Source organism: Aythya fuligula, chromosome 9 (genome assembly GCF_009819795.1).
Source record: "Aythya fuligula isolate bAytFul2 chromosome 9, bAytFul2.pri, whole genome shotgun sequence".
NCBI lineage: Eukaryota > Metazoa > Chordata > Aves > Anseriformes > Anatidae > Aythya > Aythya fuligula.
The window spans coordinates 6,664,696-6,679,711 of record NC_045567.1 but is presented as its reverse complement, the minus strand read 5'-3'; the positions used below and the strand labels follow the sequence as shown (position 1 = coordinate 6,679,711).

The 15,016-nt window shown below is 46.5% G+C and overlaps 1 protein-coding gene across 3 annotated transcripts in view; it reads right to left on the bottom strand.

The window, feature by feature from the left end:
• SPSB4 (splA/ryanodine receptor domain and SOCS box containing 4) overlaps positions 1–7,773 on the bottom strand; it is an 87,347-nt gene extending 79,574 nt beyond the window's left edge. For all 3 annotated transcript variants that reach the window (XM_032193611.1, XM_032193609.1, XM_032193612.1), the window contains exon 1: positions 7,746–7,773. The gene's annotated coding sequence lies outside the window, so the exon portion shown is untranslated. The remainder of the gene's footprint in view (positions 1–7,745) is intronic.
• Positions 7,774–15,016: the final 7,243 nt, after the last annotated feature.

Below are 15,016 nucleotides of genomic sequence, written 5' to 3'. Positions count from 1 at the left end.
TCCCTTACAATTATATTTCTGCAATAGACCATCAGGCTCAGCTTTGATTCTGGCACACCACGTTTCTTACCACTTTGGTGGGGAATAATTGCTGGAGGTGACTTACTGAGACTAACGATATGTCCACATCTGAAGAGAAGGTTCAAGGCTGAGGAAACTTCCAGGGTGAGATGCAGCAGATATGTAAGGAATGTGCTCCATGATAGTCCCCTTGGCAACATAACCTGCAACCTTAGGTGCTGGCAGCACCAGGGGAGCTTGGTGTGCTCAGAGAAATAGCACGGAGGGTGGAGTGGAGCAAAGACCCCACGGCGAGGCTGTGAGATCTCCACAGGGATGGGGAACCTGATGGTACTATGGGACTGATAGGCAGCTTGGCCAGCCCTGAGCCAAACTGATAAACAAAAGATGACCTCTGGGTGAACTTTGCTCATGATAATCTCATTACGATGCCAAACAAACCTCCGTCCCAAAGGCTACCCACCTCCAGTATGCGACCAACCCTTGCTGAGCATTCGCTCTGCATTTCTCTGAGCCTATACCTTTAAAGCAAAACCAAGATTTTACACCAAGAATAACGAAGATACATATGACTACAGTCACTCAAGCTTCAGCTAGCAGTAAGAAAACAGCATAAAAACAGCTCAAGAGAGAAAAAATGATAGGGAAGATAGCACTGCAGACAAGTCAGAAGGACACGGCTGACTTCTGGGATCAGCCGAAGGGCTGAACCTCGCTTTCCCCACAGGGATGCCTCTTGGGTGAGATCCAAACCCTCAGTTATACTGAGTGCTTCCCCAGGAAACCTGTCTCTATAGAGCTGTTTCATGAGTTAACTTACACGAAGCTGGTTGCGTTAGTCATATTCATGGTATTTGCACGTGCTTTGCAGAACGTGTATTTATCATCAACAACCCAAAAGAACCTGTACTCTGTTGATTTGACAAACTACACCAGTCGTTAAGCTACTGGACTAAAGGTGCATTGCTCTACTGTGCAGCCATGAGCGTGGTAAATTAATATATTGAATGCAATTGGACTTTACAGCTGAACTGGGCATCACTCAGAATCTAAACCCAGGCACCCCCAAACGCTCTGGTATCTGAGGACAAGCGGGAACGCAAGGGGGTTTAGGTCCTGCCAAACTGCTTTATCTCTTAATGCAGCATTTTGAAACAAAATAGAAAACAGCTGTGGAAGCAAAAACCACCACATACAAATATTCAGCTTAAAAAAAGAACAAGCAGAACATCCCCTGTGAGGGCCACTTACGTGGGAACTCTGTGAAGAAAGTAGTATTAGATGTCAGTCATGGCTTGGTGTAAGGATATCCAGAGGAAGCATCCCTCCCACATTTTTCATAATGGGTGTAAACAGAAGCCTGCTCTGCACGGTTTGTATGCCTGCACAGGAAGTACCCAGGTTGTCTATACTGCCATCAGTGCTCCTGGCAAACTGAGCTACTTGCTACGCTCACTACTATGGCTCCTGCATTACTAATTCAGACGTCTACATTTACATGCCAGACTTAGGCAGCAGACTTCCCACCCACCCTTTCTAACACCCAACATTAATATATATGTGCATATATATATATATATATATACACACACACACACACTTCTGCATTAATTCACTATCTTCATTTGCAGAAGCAGGAGTAGACAGACCTCCACGCACTGGAAGAGCGCACTGTAGGATGCTACACCAACAGTCAATCAATCTCAACAATTTCTAGCTGCAGGGAAAGAGAAATAGTCTCTCTTCTTCTCCCGAATAATTACACATCAGTCTGCACTCACTACTAAGTAACATTTCTTACCCACCTTGGGCATAGGTCCACTGAGTTCCAAGCTATTTCACCATGAGAAAAAATAAAATTAAAAATAAATGGAGCAAAGGGAATGGGTTGCCTTCATTAGGACTTCCTGCTCCAGCCTCCTCAATTAGCAGAACGCGAATGGAGTACAGAAGTAAGAGCCAGATCAGTCAGTCTCACATCCCTGGAGTGTCAATACATTTCAGCTTGAATTTCCCTTTGGTGTTTTCTTCCAGCGGTCAAACTGTGATGTCCTGGCATGTATGGATTTCTTCTTCTCTTGCACTTTCATTCAACTTTGCTAGAAGGAGGTGAGTACGAGCAAGTAACTGTTAATTCTTGTTACAGAGTCTAAGGGCACAAAAGCCAATTATCAATGGTGTAGATGGCCTGCTAGAAAAAAAAAAAAAATACTGTAAAATCAAAGACCACTCTACTCCTAGACATGAACTCCAGGCAGCAATCTCAGACACCTCCTCTCTTCCCAGCGCTCCAGCAGGCAAGGAAGGCACGCTGCTACGCCACTGCTGAGCCTCACGGGAAGGTGCTCAGGCATCGCACAAATATCCCACAGCAACTGATAATTTCACGTGTGCCTTGCCCCTGAGACCTTTTCTCATTCCCCGTTTCATCTTTACATACTGATGAATAGTTGGGCTCAGTACCTACTGAAGGTGAGCTCCTCGCCTTTTCTCCAGGCGCCCATCCAAGCACGTGTGCTGTCGATGGTTCCTCTCCCTGCCCTCCTGCCACACTTCACCACAAAGCTGCTCAGAGACTGGTTGCACAGGCAGCTCCTCTCCCCTTCCTTCTCCCCACCCACACGCTTTGCTTCAAATACTGTTAATATGAATGTTAAGAAACTTAGGAATAACCAGTATGTATTTCAGGTCTCATGCTGGTGCTTGTTTAATATATCTTGTTATATCTAAACCTCAACGGATAAGATAGGACACATGTTGTAACAAATCCTTCCTGAGCACATTCTCACATCTTCGGCAGATGATCACGGCGCTTACAACCTTGAATCTCAGTCTACACAAGTCATCAATGAGCTACACGCGAGATTTTTTAGACTACTGGAAACAGTTATGTCAGCACGGACCCAAGTACAAAGGAAATTCTTTTTTTTTTGATATTTTGATCATTTTAAATAATCAGCAGCTTCAATGCGTTATTTGCTTTTGAATAGGAAAGATGATAGAAAACACACCCTTTTCATCTTGCAACTTCAAAAACAAGGACTATATAAATATTTAGTGACTGATCAGCACACTCTGAATTAGAAGCGAGACTACTGCAATTAATATTACCCAGATGTCAGCAGCGCCAGAAACCAGTCATACTGAAAGCCAAGGAAATGGCAATAGCAAAGTCCAAGTCAAATGTCCTCATGACAACCCTTTTTCACAGACATAAGACAGAAAAGTTTCAGGCTTTCTGGTGCACCTACCTGCTGAGAAAGCTCAGCAGGTACCCTGCAAAGAAGTTTCAGAAGACAGAGCGAGAGCAGTCCGGACCCTGGTTACATCCCAGGACATGGACCTACCATAAAGGTGGGGAATCTCCCAAAATCCCTTTGGGGAGATCTTCGCTGGGAATTGTTAACATGGAAAGGGATCACCCAGCCTGAGAGCACACAAGTGCATTCGAGACTTTGGTTATAGACAGGAAAGTTGGCGTTAGCTAGCTGGAACTAGCTTTTGGGAACGTGCAAGAAAGCAAACACCTTCAGAACCTGCTGCATGGCTCTGAAAGAATTACTTGCAGGCAGCTCCGAGATGGATTTCATACACTGCCACGTTCTGTGCTGTACACCAGAGCTAACTTGTCACTTCAGCCGCTGACAAATCCTCGAAGATAAAGCTGCGAAGTCACCCTCGCTTTGTAGTGCGACAGTCATACCCGTCAGCTGCTGCCAATAGCGAGCAGGATTTGCCTGCGGTGTCCGACCCAAAGATATGCAAAATAAGCAGAGAGAAGGAAATACAGCTGCACAAGATGTTGCTCAGCACTAGTTCAAATTCAAGTGACTTCATTGTGAGCAGATTTGGGTCAAAGCTGAGCACCCATGCTGAGGCTGGGCACCCAACCTCTTACTAAGGAAGAGAACAGGCAGGGTGCCCTGCGCTCACCTCTGAGCGAAAGATGACATCCCTTAAAAAATAATAATAAAAAAAGGCACATACACCCATATATATTACACATATATATAAATAGATATCTATGCGCATATACAAATATATACAAACACAAATCTGTCAATTCTCCATCTTTGGTCCAAAAGCAGCCAAAGGAAGGAAAGAACTGACCTCTTCCCAACCCTGTCGATGGGCAGGCCCAGTCTTTAGTAGGGCAGAGGTAGCTAAAGTATAGCCATTAGCTTTAAAGCAAATATTGCCAATCAAATTCCAACAGCAGCTCTTAGCCCGAAGTCACGTGCTGTGTTACACAGCACTGCCACATCAAATGCATTTCTTCTTGCCCTGTCTAATGGAGTTTTCCAGCTGCTGGGACATCCCTGTTTTCTTTAAACTTTGCTTTAAAATAAAGACTCCTAAGGGCAAGGATATTTCCTTGGTAGCTAGTAGAAACTACTGATTATCTGTCAGCTTTCAATTTAAAAAAAAAAAAAAAAAAGAAAAGCAATTTTATCACCATGCAATCTAAAGGACTGTGGGCTATGAAGCAGTACAAATAGCTAAAGCAAAACAAAGGCATTTCCTGGCATCATGCTGGACATCAGCTCAAAACAGACTTCAAAGAGCACCTACCATTTCAACTCCAGGTACGGTGGAGAGCGTGCAGGGCATGCACACAGCTGTCTGCTTTCAGCAGTACCTTGAACAGTGTAATAGGAAAAGCTTTCTCACAGTAAATGACACCAGTCGATTGCTAGTTATTACGAAACTCTGGATTCATGCAGAACGTAGGCGAATGCACCCTAGTGTGTCTGCAGGACCTGGTCTACCAACTACAGCAGTGAACCACAGGCAACTTTGCAAAGCAGATAAGCAAAACATTCCAAACAAACAACTCCCACAAAAACATAAGCTGAGTGAAGTAAAAAAGCTTAAAGGCATGAACAACTCTTCCACAAAGTGCATGATACATTAACACCTTATCCTATAGCATACTGTACATTAGCCGGAGTTGTCAGTAACCTAAACTGCAATTTGGAAAAGCCATCCCTGAAGGATGTGCGTGTTGCAGGGAGCAATGCAGGTTCACCAGCATGTACACAATCCCATGAAAAATACACGTGGGTGAGGTAGCTATCTGGTCTGGCAAGTTTCAGTCCACAGCACATGTTTATTTTCAAACAGCAAGTCCAACAACAGTAATTTACAGAATTATCAGCAAATATTTAGCTACGCAGAGCAACTTTACATTGAGTTTTGACTTAAAAAAAAAATGTGGTTAGCTATTCAATGGGCAGCCTTAAGCATTGCTTTCATCACAGAAAACGGATCTATACCAGCTTAACAAATACTCTAAGACCCCAGGACAACACGCGTGGCCTACATTTCCATTAGCCCCGAGTTGTGCACTGCATTACACCACAGCCCAGTGAGAATAAACAAAATTAGCCACAGCAATCTGAACAGAGCTCCTCCAGCACGGAGCCCTTCGCAGCTCGAGCCACGAGGCCAGCCCTGCCCACCGCTGCGATGCCAGCCAGCGCTCCTCCCCACCACCTCTGGCCTTCAGCCAAGCCTTACGAAGTCCAGCAACATTTACATCAAACCTCCATCCTGGTGAACACGCTAAAAAGAAAACCCATCTAGATTTCCTTTACATGTATATTCTATTAAGAGCGCGTTTATCCTCGCTGGCTGAGGGAAGAAATGGAAGTGACTAGCAACGCTGCTATACATTACCATCATTCAAGCTGGGATGTACAGCGCCCAGAAGCACTCTGAAAGCCTCAAATTTGCACTGAAGACATGTTGCCACAGTGCAAAAAGCTGCGAGTAAAGGATGCCAGTGAGCTGTAGTGAGCAGCCACAACGCAACCTGACTTACAGACCTTTAGCCCAGTAGAGGCATCCCTCCAGCTTCTTTCCACTCTGTTCTTGGCCAGGAAGAATTACAAGGGTAGGACAGCTGGGTATGTAACACACTGCTGCTCATCACTTTAATCAAGTAGTTTTAATAAACAACGTCTTAGAAAACCACATTCTGCTTTCCTCTTCAATTGCTGCCATTATGCCTCAAACGCATAAGCAAAAAGGCTCCCCAGAGGAAAAGTCTCTGAACATCTGAATGAAAACAGCAACCACCCCCCACACACAAAGTAACCATCGCACATGGCTCTGGAGCACAGCACTGAGTTCCACTGGGAAAAGTATTTTCCCTCCCCCCAGAAAGAGGACAGTGACCTATCCACAAACAAGGGGCAAATGGTGATTGTAAAGGAAAACGAGACAAAAATAGCTTGCTCGATTTTTCTTGGTACATGGAAAATCCATTACAGAAGTTTACACAGCAACAACGAAGCCTGACAAGTTAATGAGCTGCTGCATGGGGAGTCACAGGAGAGACGGCCCATCGCTCAGAAATTCCTGTGCTGCACAAAGCACAAGTCGTAAAGGTGACTGTAATTTGGCCAAACCAAAAATCACCAGCTCCGTTTCTTTTAAGAAGCAAGATATTTCAACAGTACTTTGCAGTTTTCTTGTTTGGTTGCCTTTTGATGCCTCTGTGCAACAACAAAAAAAACACCACAACCAAACGGGCAAAACCCTCACAACTCTGAAGGGCTACTTGCAAAAAGGCAGCATCGCTTGATTATACCAAAGCCCCAAGGCTTTACATATTCAAAGCCTGTTGAATATAAAGCCCGGCGTTTCTAAGCTGGCTTAGGTGGCACTTGCAAAGTCAAACAGAAGCGCAGTGAGCACGCTGGGGCCAGAGGTGGGATCGCTGTGAGCCCAGGGCTCTCCAGCCCCGTGGTGCCACTCCATGCTCACAGAGCCACAGCAGGGCCCCGGCAGGACCCAGAGCGGTGAAGTTGTGTCCTCTCGTGATGTGGCAGAGCCCCGGCAGACACCGAGGCACAGGATGGTCGCTCAAGGTCATCCCCAGCCGGCAGCGGGACACCGAGGCACGTTAGCTAGCAAGAAACCCACGCTTCTCTTCCCAATGCCAGTTATAAAACTTCCCACTTGTTGTAACGAGAACGCACGGCATCTGGCGTTATTCTGTCAGCAGCCCCGAACAATGTAATAGCAGTGAGATACCCGCGGCCCTGACGGGCTGTTTTACTTACAGAGCCAACACTAACAACGCAGCATCCCTCGGAGCAGCTCCGCCAGCCAGGCAGGGCTCAGCCGCAAGCGCCAAGAGCCCCTCTGCGGGGCTGGTTTCTCCCTGGGGGACAAGGGCTCTCCGAGGAGGAGACGGCTTTCAGGGAGCGCTTCTGTCACCGCAGGCGAGCGGAGCGCCGTGACAACCCCAGCCCCGGCTCCGGCACGGAGGGGATGGTGCCGCTGGCCGCAGGGCGCTTTGTCCCGCAGCGCTGCGAGCCGCGAGCCCCGGGCACAGAGCGGGGCAGGGACCCGGCGGCAGCACGGAGCGGCCCCGCAGCCTCCCCGGGGCACCGAGGGGACTTCGCAGGAGTGAGGCGGGGGCGCGCCGGGCAGCGCCGGGCTTTGTTGCAGCTCCAGCCTCACGCCCGGACCCGGGGCTGGCTCCTGGCTCTGCTCCGGGTCTGGGATCGGTCCGAGCGCTGCGCTGCCCACACAGCCCCGAGCGAGCCCTGCCGACACCCAGCAGCAATCCCCGCCACGGCTCGGGGAAGCGATCTCCTTCTCTAAACGCTGCGCTGGGCGAACACTTCTGAAGGGCGCCTCCCCGCCCGGCAGCCCGGCCGGGAGCAGCCCCGATCCCCGCGGATCCCCGCCCCGGGAGGCCCCGAACTTACCGCCAGGCACCGCGGGGGCACGGCCGGGCAGGGCAGGGCAGGGCAGGGCGAGCCCGGCACCGCTCCGCCGGGGCGCAGCGCTGAAAGGGGAAGCGCCGCCGGGAGGCGGGGAGGGGGAGCGGGGACAGCCGGGCCGGGCGCTGCCGGAGCCGCGGCCCCGGCACGGAGGCGCCCCGGGGCTGGGAGCCGGGGCTCGGCGCTGCTCGGCGGGGCCGGGCCGGGCCGCCCGGGAGCCCCGCCCGGTGCGCGGTGCCCGGGGAGGCGGCGGCCGCCCGCTACCGGCCCCCGAGCGCCGCCCGCCCGGCCGGCGGCTGCCTGAGGCGGCGCAGCCGGGGCGCGCCGGGCTCCCCCCCCCCCGCCACAGGCGACGCCACCGGGCTCATGGCGGCGCCGGGCCGCGACTCCAAAGGGCCGGGGGAGCCGCCGGGGGAGGCGACGCCTCTTCCCTTCCTTTCCCTTCCCTTCCCTCACCTCACACGGACGCTGCCCGTTCCCGGCGCTCTCCTCGCAGCCGCTGCCTCTCCTCCTGCCCCAAACTGAGATCAATCCCGGGGAGGGAAGCAGCGCAGATGGACCTCACAGAGACCTTACAGCGCTCCGTAAAGGTGGCATAAAACAGCTGCCTCGCGTGGGATGAGGCAGTAAAAGCTTACAGAGGTGAAAAACTTACTTTTTTTCCCCGTAGTATTTTTCCCTCGAGTTCTAGTGCTCTGTCTACGCACTATACTTCTAGGGATGGAGAGGACAAGAATATTTTACCTCACCTTTCACGGTGATACTTACTTCTACACTATTTTTCATTTACTGAAGTCTTCAGACTTTAACAAGTTCAAGAAACTGGGCAGGAGAAACGCCCATGTCTACCCCATAAAAAATGCTGAGGAGATGCTCTCAGTCCTTAGAGCTGCAGATTCTGTGAGCCTTCAGTCAAGATACCCTCGGTGCAGGCTGTGGGTAAAACGAGCAGGTGCTTCACACAAGCCACGCGGGCAGGAGAAGCGTCAGAAAATGGCAGTGCCCCTCCTGGGGGACACGGAGATGCCTCTGGGGCTCACACACACAGCTGCCGACCCGACTGAGGGAACAGGACCAAACTCAAGTTCCCCCTCCTGGCCTGGCATTCACACCTGTCCCTGAGCCTGTGGGATAAGACAGAATCATCTAGGTTGGAAGAGACCTCAAGATCATCGAGTCCAACCTCTGACCTAACACTAACCAGTCCTCCACTAAACCATATCACTGAGCTCTACCTCTAAACGTCTTTTAAAGACCTCCAGGGACACATCCGGTACGTTAAACAGAAAAGAGAGGATGAACGGGACTTTTCCGCGTGTTCTGAAGTTCCTTAAGCCTAAGAAGGGCTTTCTGCGGCTGCACATACCCTCAGGCAGTCTTGCTCTGGTTTACATGCACATGACTGGAAATCTTGGAACATGTCGTCTTCGCTCTTCTTTCCTAGTGGTCAAGTTACTGAATTTAAATCCCACGCTTCTCCTGGATTTGAGCAGCAGCTAACAGCTACTCCGTGGCTATCACGTGGGAGAGAAGCCCGAGAACGGGCTATGTTTGTAAGGGGGGCAAGCCTGTGCCTTGACGAATGTTTTGGTTTCTTCTCCTCAGATTTTTTACAGACTTACTTCTCAAACACTTTCTCAGTGCAGTAGTGTCTCCTAACACTTTTTTTGGCAGTTAGCAGTAAGTTTTTCAGCGTAAGATGGGATGCAGTCCTTCGTGTCTGTGCCAAGCTCAATGCAGAAAGCAAACTTGGAAAGTCTTTCTACATAGTTTGGAATACTAATTCTACAACAGGAGATTAAAGAAATCACATTAGAAGTCGACTTTTGTATCTTTCCAGCTAGCTTTAGACACCTAGGGCTGAAAATTGAACAATGAAAAGATCAATCGGGCAGAACCGAGTTTGGGAACACACTTCATGTGCAAATGTGAAAACAATTGAGGGTGGAGAAAGTGTCATTTTGATTAATGAAGGCTCAAATGTGCTACTCGTATGTAGACAAGAATGTATATATACACCTCTCCACAAGGTTCATTAAAACAATAGGAAATAATCACATTTTAAAAATACTAACACGATTTTAAAAGAGTTAGAACACACTATAGGCATGGCAGGTTCTTTTGAGCTGATCTCATACAGTAATGGGGAGGAGAAGAGGAGGCACGGGTTTGTATAACAGCATTATGAACCTTTCAAGATAAACTCTGTGAAGCATAAAATCAACAAAATCAACCCTTTGGTGCAGTTCCTGGAGCCGCACGGCACAAAGGACAGGACCCAGACTGTGCCATAAACATCGTGCCTTACTGACACTACCCACACCTTCCACTTGTTTGATTTACCTCACAAAATAAAAACCAGTCAGAAAGAAAAGCTTAAAAATAATATACAAGGCTGAATAAAGCTTAAGAATAATATACATGATTTCCCAGAATGTCAGGGAACAGTGCTGTGAGGTGGTGAGGTGCAGGTGAGGAACCTTTTGCCTCTCCTGTCTGCTCGGAATTGCTGGGCAGGCATTTCAGAACAAAAACTGCCCGCTGCTGCCCAGGAAGGAGTAGGTGCAGTTAATAAAAAAAGTAAATAAAGTCCATTTAGATGAGAGAAAGCAACGTTTTGCTTTCTATTTACATCATACACAAGAATCACAATTTGAAGGTGTATCTTCAAATACCCCTTATACACCTTTTCTTATACCAGGTGTATCACTGGAGCTTGGCATACAGGCCACGAAGAGGGAACTGCCCCAACTTCACTCTTCCCATACACACTTAACCTTCACGTTGAGTTCCACGCTTACAGCATGGCGAACCTTCGTCCACCCTCAACTTCACCCGAAAATAATTAGGAAACATTTCCTACACACATATAATAACCACTGAGTCCTGAACCTACGATCTCCCGAGATAACAAGCTGACTTACTGTGATTTTCTGGGCACTGCTACACTCGGGATGGCAGTGGCTGCTCTGGGCGCTGGCTCTGCCGACAGCCCAGCTCGCAGGTCAGGGTGGCCTCGCAGCATAGGCAGAGTGAGCTACAACAAAGGCACTGCTCCGTAGCACACGTTTCAATATCCCAGTAGTTGTTCCTGTTTGGATGCAGGCCTAAATGCAGGTCAGGATTTTAGGCAACCTCCAGAGAAGGGAAGAAGGGAGAAATGAGCAAGGCCACACACACAGCATTATCAGCAGAAGGAACAGCATGGGCAAAGGCCCTCTCTGAGTGCACAAGATGGCAAAAAGCACAGACCTGAGATTTATGAATTCCAAGAACAGTGCATCACATTTGCCATTTAAGGTGCTTAAACAACCCGTGATATTTCTAACAGCTCCTTAGGTATGGCAATACTAGAATCATCATTCTTACAGTGGAGCAAAAGTTGAGAATGATGATGAATAACTATTTTCACAGATTTTAGATATCCACGTAAAAAGACATTAGACTGAGATCTGCTGTCCTAGGTCATTGGGCAGAAGTTAGAATTTACTTCTCAGAGTACAACCTGATACAACCACAACAATGAAAGCCCACAGAGGTTAGGAAACGAACACTTACAAAAATGCATCTTCAGTTCAAAGATTCTAAATAGAGGATGAAGATTCTAAACAGAGGATAAAGATCCTGCATGCCCCATCTGAGAAATAAGGCTGACATTCAGAAACACTTAACATTGCAAAAGCGGCTTATTTTAAAATGTCAAAAGTCAGTCTATCTAAAAGCAGAGCCACTCGTGCTCTCAAACGTATTTTCATAGCTTACTGTATACCTCATAGCCTATAACATAGTCAAGTCTTTTTCTCAAACTCATCAAATGAAAACAAAACAAAACAAAACAAAAGCACTACTCTTAGACTACAGAAGCATAATACTTGCATGTAATACGAAAGCAGCTCCCCTCCCCCCCACCCCCAAGTCTCAAGGACTGTCTGAAGTAACTGATTTCTCTGTGGAGTTGGTATTCAAGTCTTAACATCATGCAAAATTTAGTTGGACATAGGCAGCCATAAGTTTCCATCAAAACAGAAGCAAGACAGTCAAAAGGAAGGCTTTTTTTTCTTAAACAGTGCTGACTACTTGTCCTGTGCCAGCTGTGAACAAGACAGAGACATCTCAGAAGACACAAAAGAATCAAGTGATAAACAATGGCAGTCGTTACAATAACGAGAACAATCCAAAATTCATTCTACTTGCTTATTCCAGGTTGTGCAAGACCAAAAGGGCAAACTGTAGTGGTTAAATTCCAAAGCAGAAGAAGCCTCCGAGAAGGATCTCTGAGGACGCAGTTCCTGTTTGGGACACGGAGAGCCCACCTCCACCAGCTGCCACAGGCCAGTACCAAGAGGTGGATTCTTTGAACTTGCTTTGAAACTACATGAAACCCTTTAAAGTCATTGCAATGTCACAAACCCCAACTGAAACTGACTAGAGGCTCATTCACACCACTGAACTCTGGCATTGTAGTCTTGGCTTTGAAATCTACTAATGCATGCAATCATATTTTGCACTAGTTTTAATTTTCACATTGCATTACTGTATGGCACTTTGAAGAGTACATTACAGCAAACATATGCAGCTATTAAAAAGTCTATTTGAAAGAGAAATGAAGCACAAAAATTTCAGTAGAAGAGATGGATATGGAGTCTGGGACAGCGGCTGTCACAGGAATATCTAAAACCAAGTTAGTATACAAGACTGCTGATGTTGCAGTACATAATGTGTTGTTTGGTTTTGTTTTTACAGATGGGTGAACTGAGGTCCAACGGGCTCCTCAGTCGAGTCTCCTCACTGCATCAGTATCATTTTAGCTTGATTTAAGCTGAATCATGACTGATCCAAACTCCCTGAGTTAGTGGGTCACTGTGTATACATTCTGCTGCATCAGCAACGACATATGCAAAGGAAACTCAGCTCAGATGTTATTGATGCTTTTGATAATAGCTGTACTTGTCCGTTGAACCAGTCAAGTGAAAAAATAGGTCTTTATGGTACCCTTTGGGAAAAGCTTTGACCTTACAGTTAGCAAGAAGTAGCTGCAGTGATCTTTCTCTCCCATCTTTTAATGTTAATACAACATCCCAAAATACTTACTTATGGAAAACCAAAAGATGCATACTTTGGATCACAGAGAACTGTAGAGTGCAAATCCATAGCATATTAGATACTATCTCAAATATTCACTTATCTGTCATGAGGAGCTGACATGGGTAGATGTGTCACCCTCATTTCCACATGATGCATGTCAGAAAATCTATATCTCACACAGCAACCACTTTTTCTCAAAATTTTCCACATTTAGTAACCACATTTTCTAAAACTTTTGGAAACTATACCATATCAAAGACAGATTTATTCACATCCTCCCTATATAAATGCATTACTAGTGTTACCCAGTATATTCTAGACATTCAACTTTGTTATATATTGCTAATATTCGTGAAATATTAGATATATCTACAAGTTTAACTGTTTCTAAGTTGAAAAAAACAAAACTGTGTCAATTGCTACTTCCATAAAAACAACAGTTTTCTTGTTAGGAAAGTATCATGTTTTAGCAATGTGCCTCAGAGCTAGAAAATATTAACATTTCTGTATAAATATATATTTTTATTATTATTATTATTATTTTTTTTTTTTTAAATAGGCCACTGAGCCCTTTGTCTTCCCAGGCCTGGAATACTTATTCAAAGATATCACTTAAGCTTGATTAATATCCATTTGGACTCTTTCTGCTCAGACTGATTACCAACATCTGAAACTCCAGGAAGCTCCATCTGAAACTCTTAGAATATGTCACATATTTCAGTTCCCTGACTTGAAGGGCAGAGGGGAGGGGAGAGAGCCTCAAAGGTTTTCAGCTATTGCAAATTTCTGGGAATGCTCTTGCAACTGTGAAGTCTTTGTCTTGAAAGCATTTCGTTTCAGTAAAATTACACCGCTAAGTATTCCAGGCATCACATATGGCCTGTGTGAATTCAAAACACACAGGCAAAAAGTCTGTGTTAATTGCTTAGGTGCAATAATTTAGACAACAGGATTTAAGAGAGATTCTGCTAATTATACCTTACTTTCTGGGTTTTGGTTTTTAACTTTGCACTGCTTGTTTTCTCAGCAAACCCACTAAGCAGTTGCAATTTATTCAGCTTGTCCCCCACCCCCTTCGAGATTTACAATGATACATATCTTTGGCAGTTTTCCCCAGGAGATCTTTTGTTTCTTCAACTTGAAAACATCCATTCACATCAAAAGCAAAGTCAGTACAGTTTATTATCCATTAGACAATTTGAATATGATTCTTCTACTAAAGGCTGTGACTGCAGGCAACCATCTGGGGTCTGGACACACAAAAGGCTGTTCGTAAGGGTGCACGCACAAAAGCGCCATGGGGATATGGAAGTGTGTACCACACAAAGACACCCAGTTGTCTTTGGTTTCGTGCTTTTTTGAGGGTGCCATAAGCATCTAATCAGAGAATTAAGCATCAGGGAGGCAGCCCTCAGATGGCGGACGTCAACTCCAGCAAGGACAGATGGCGAACAAAGGTGAGAAGCACACAATGTGCACGGGCCGCTTCATACAAGCGAGCAGTTCCACGCCGCAGCGACAACGTGGTACAGCTCCTGTGGCAGCGCATAGCATGAAGTGAGAGCGTGTCCTTTTCTTTAGGGCACTCTCACAACTACAGGCCACCGTCCAGTAACCCACGGTACACACAGACTCACCACTGATCTCCCCCCTGAAGCATTACCTGCACTAACTGGGACCACGCACGGGTCCCTGCGTAGGCAATCAACACCTACTGCCATGGAGATACCAGCACGGAGCAATCGTCGGTGGGGGGAGCACATCCCACTGACTGCCTTTCAGAACAGAAACTCAAGGGCTGAGCAGACAAAGAAAACGACCTCATCATTTCACTCACACAAGATCTACCTGAAAACCATTATTCACTCATTTGTCCATCTAATAAGTTACAATTGCTTTAAAAATAGGATGCATAAAGAAACAAGTTACTCTTGGACAGAGGTTTTCCGTATGGCAATGTATACACAGTTTACATGATATCAGCTATACTGCAGCATACATCCCGCTGCTAACAAAACTCTGAAAGATTAAATGTACTTTTAGCTCATCTTGCACTTTTCTAAAGTTTCTGAAAAGAGGAGATAAGATAGTTTTATATTGTATTTAAACAGCAAGGATGTAGTGACTCTCCTGGCAACAAAGCCCAAATATTTAAATAAAAAGCAGGATGT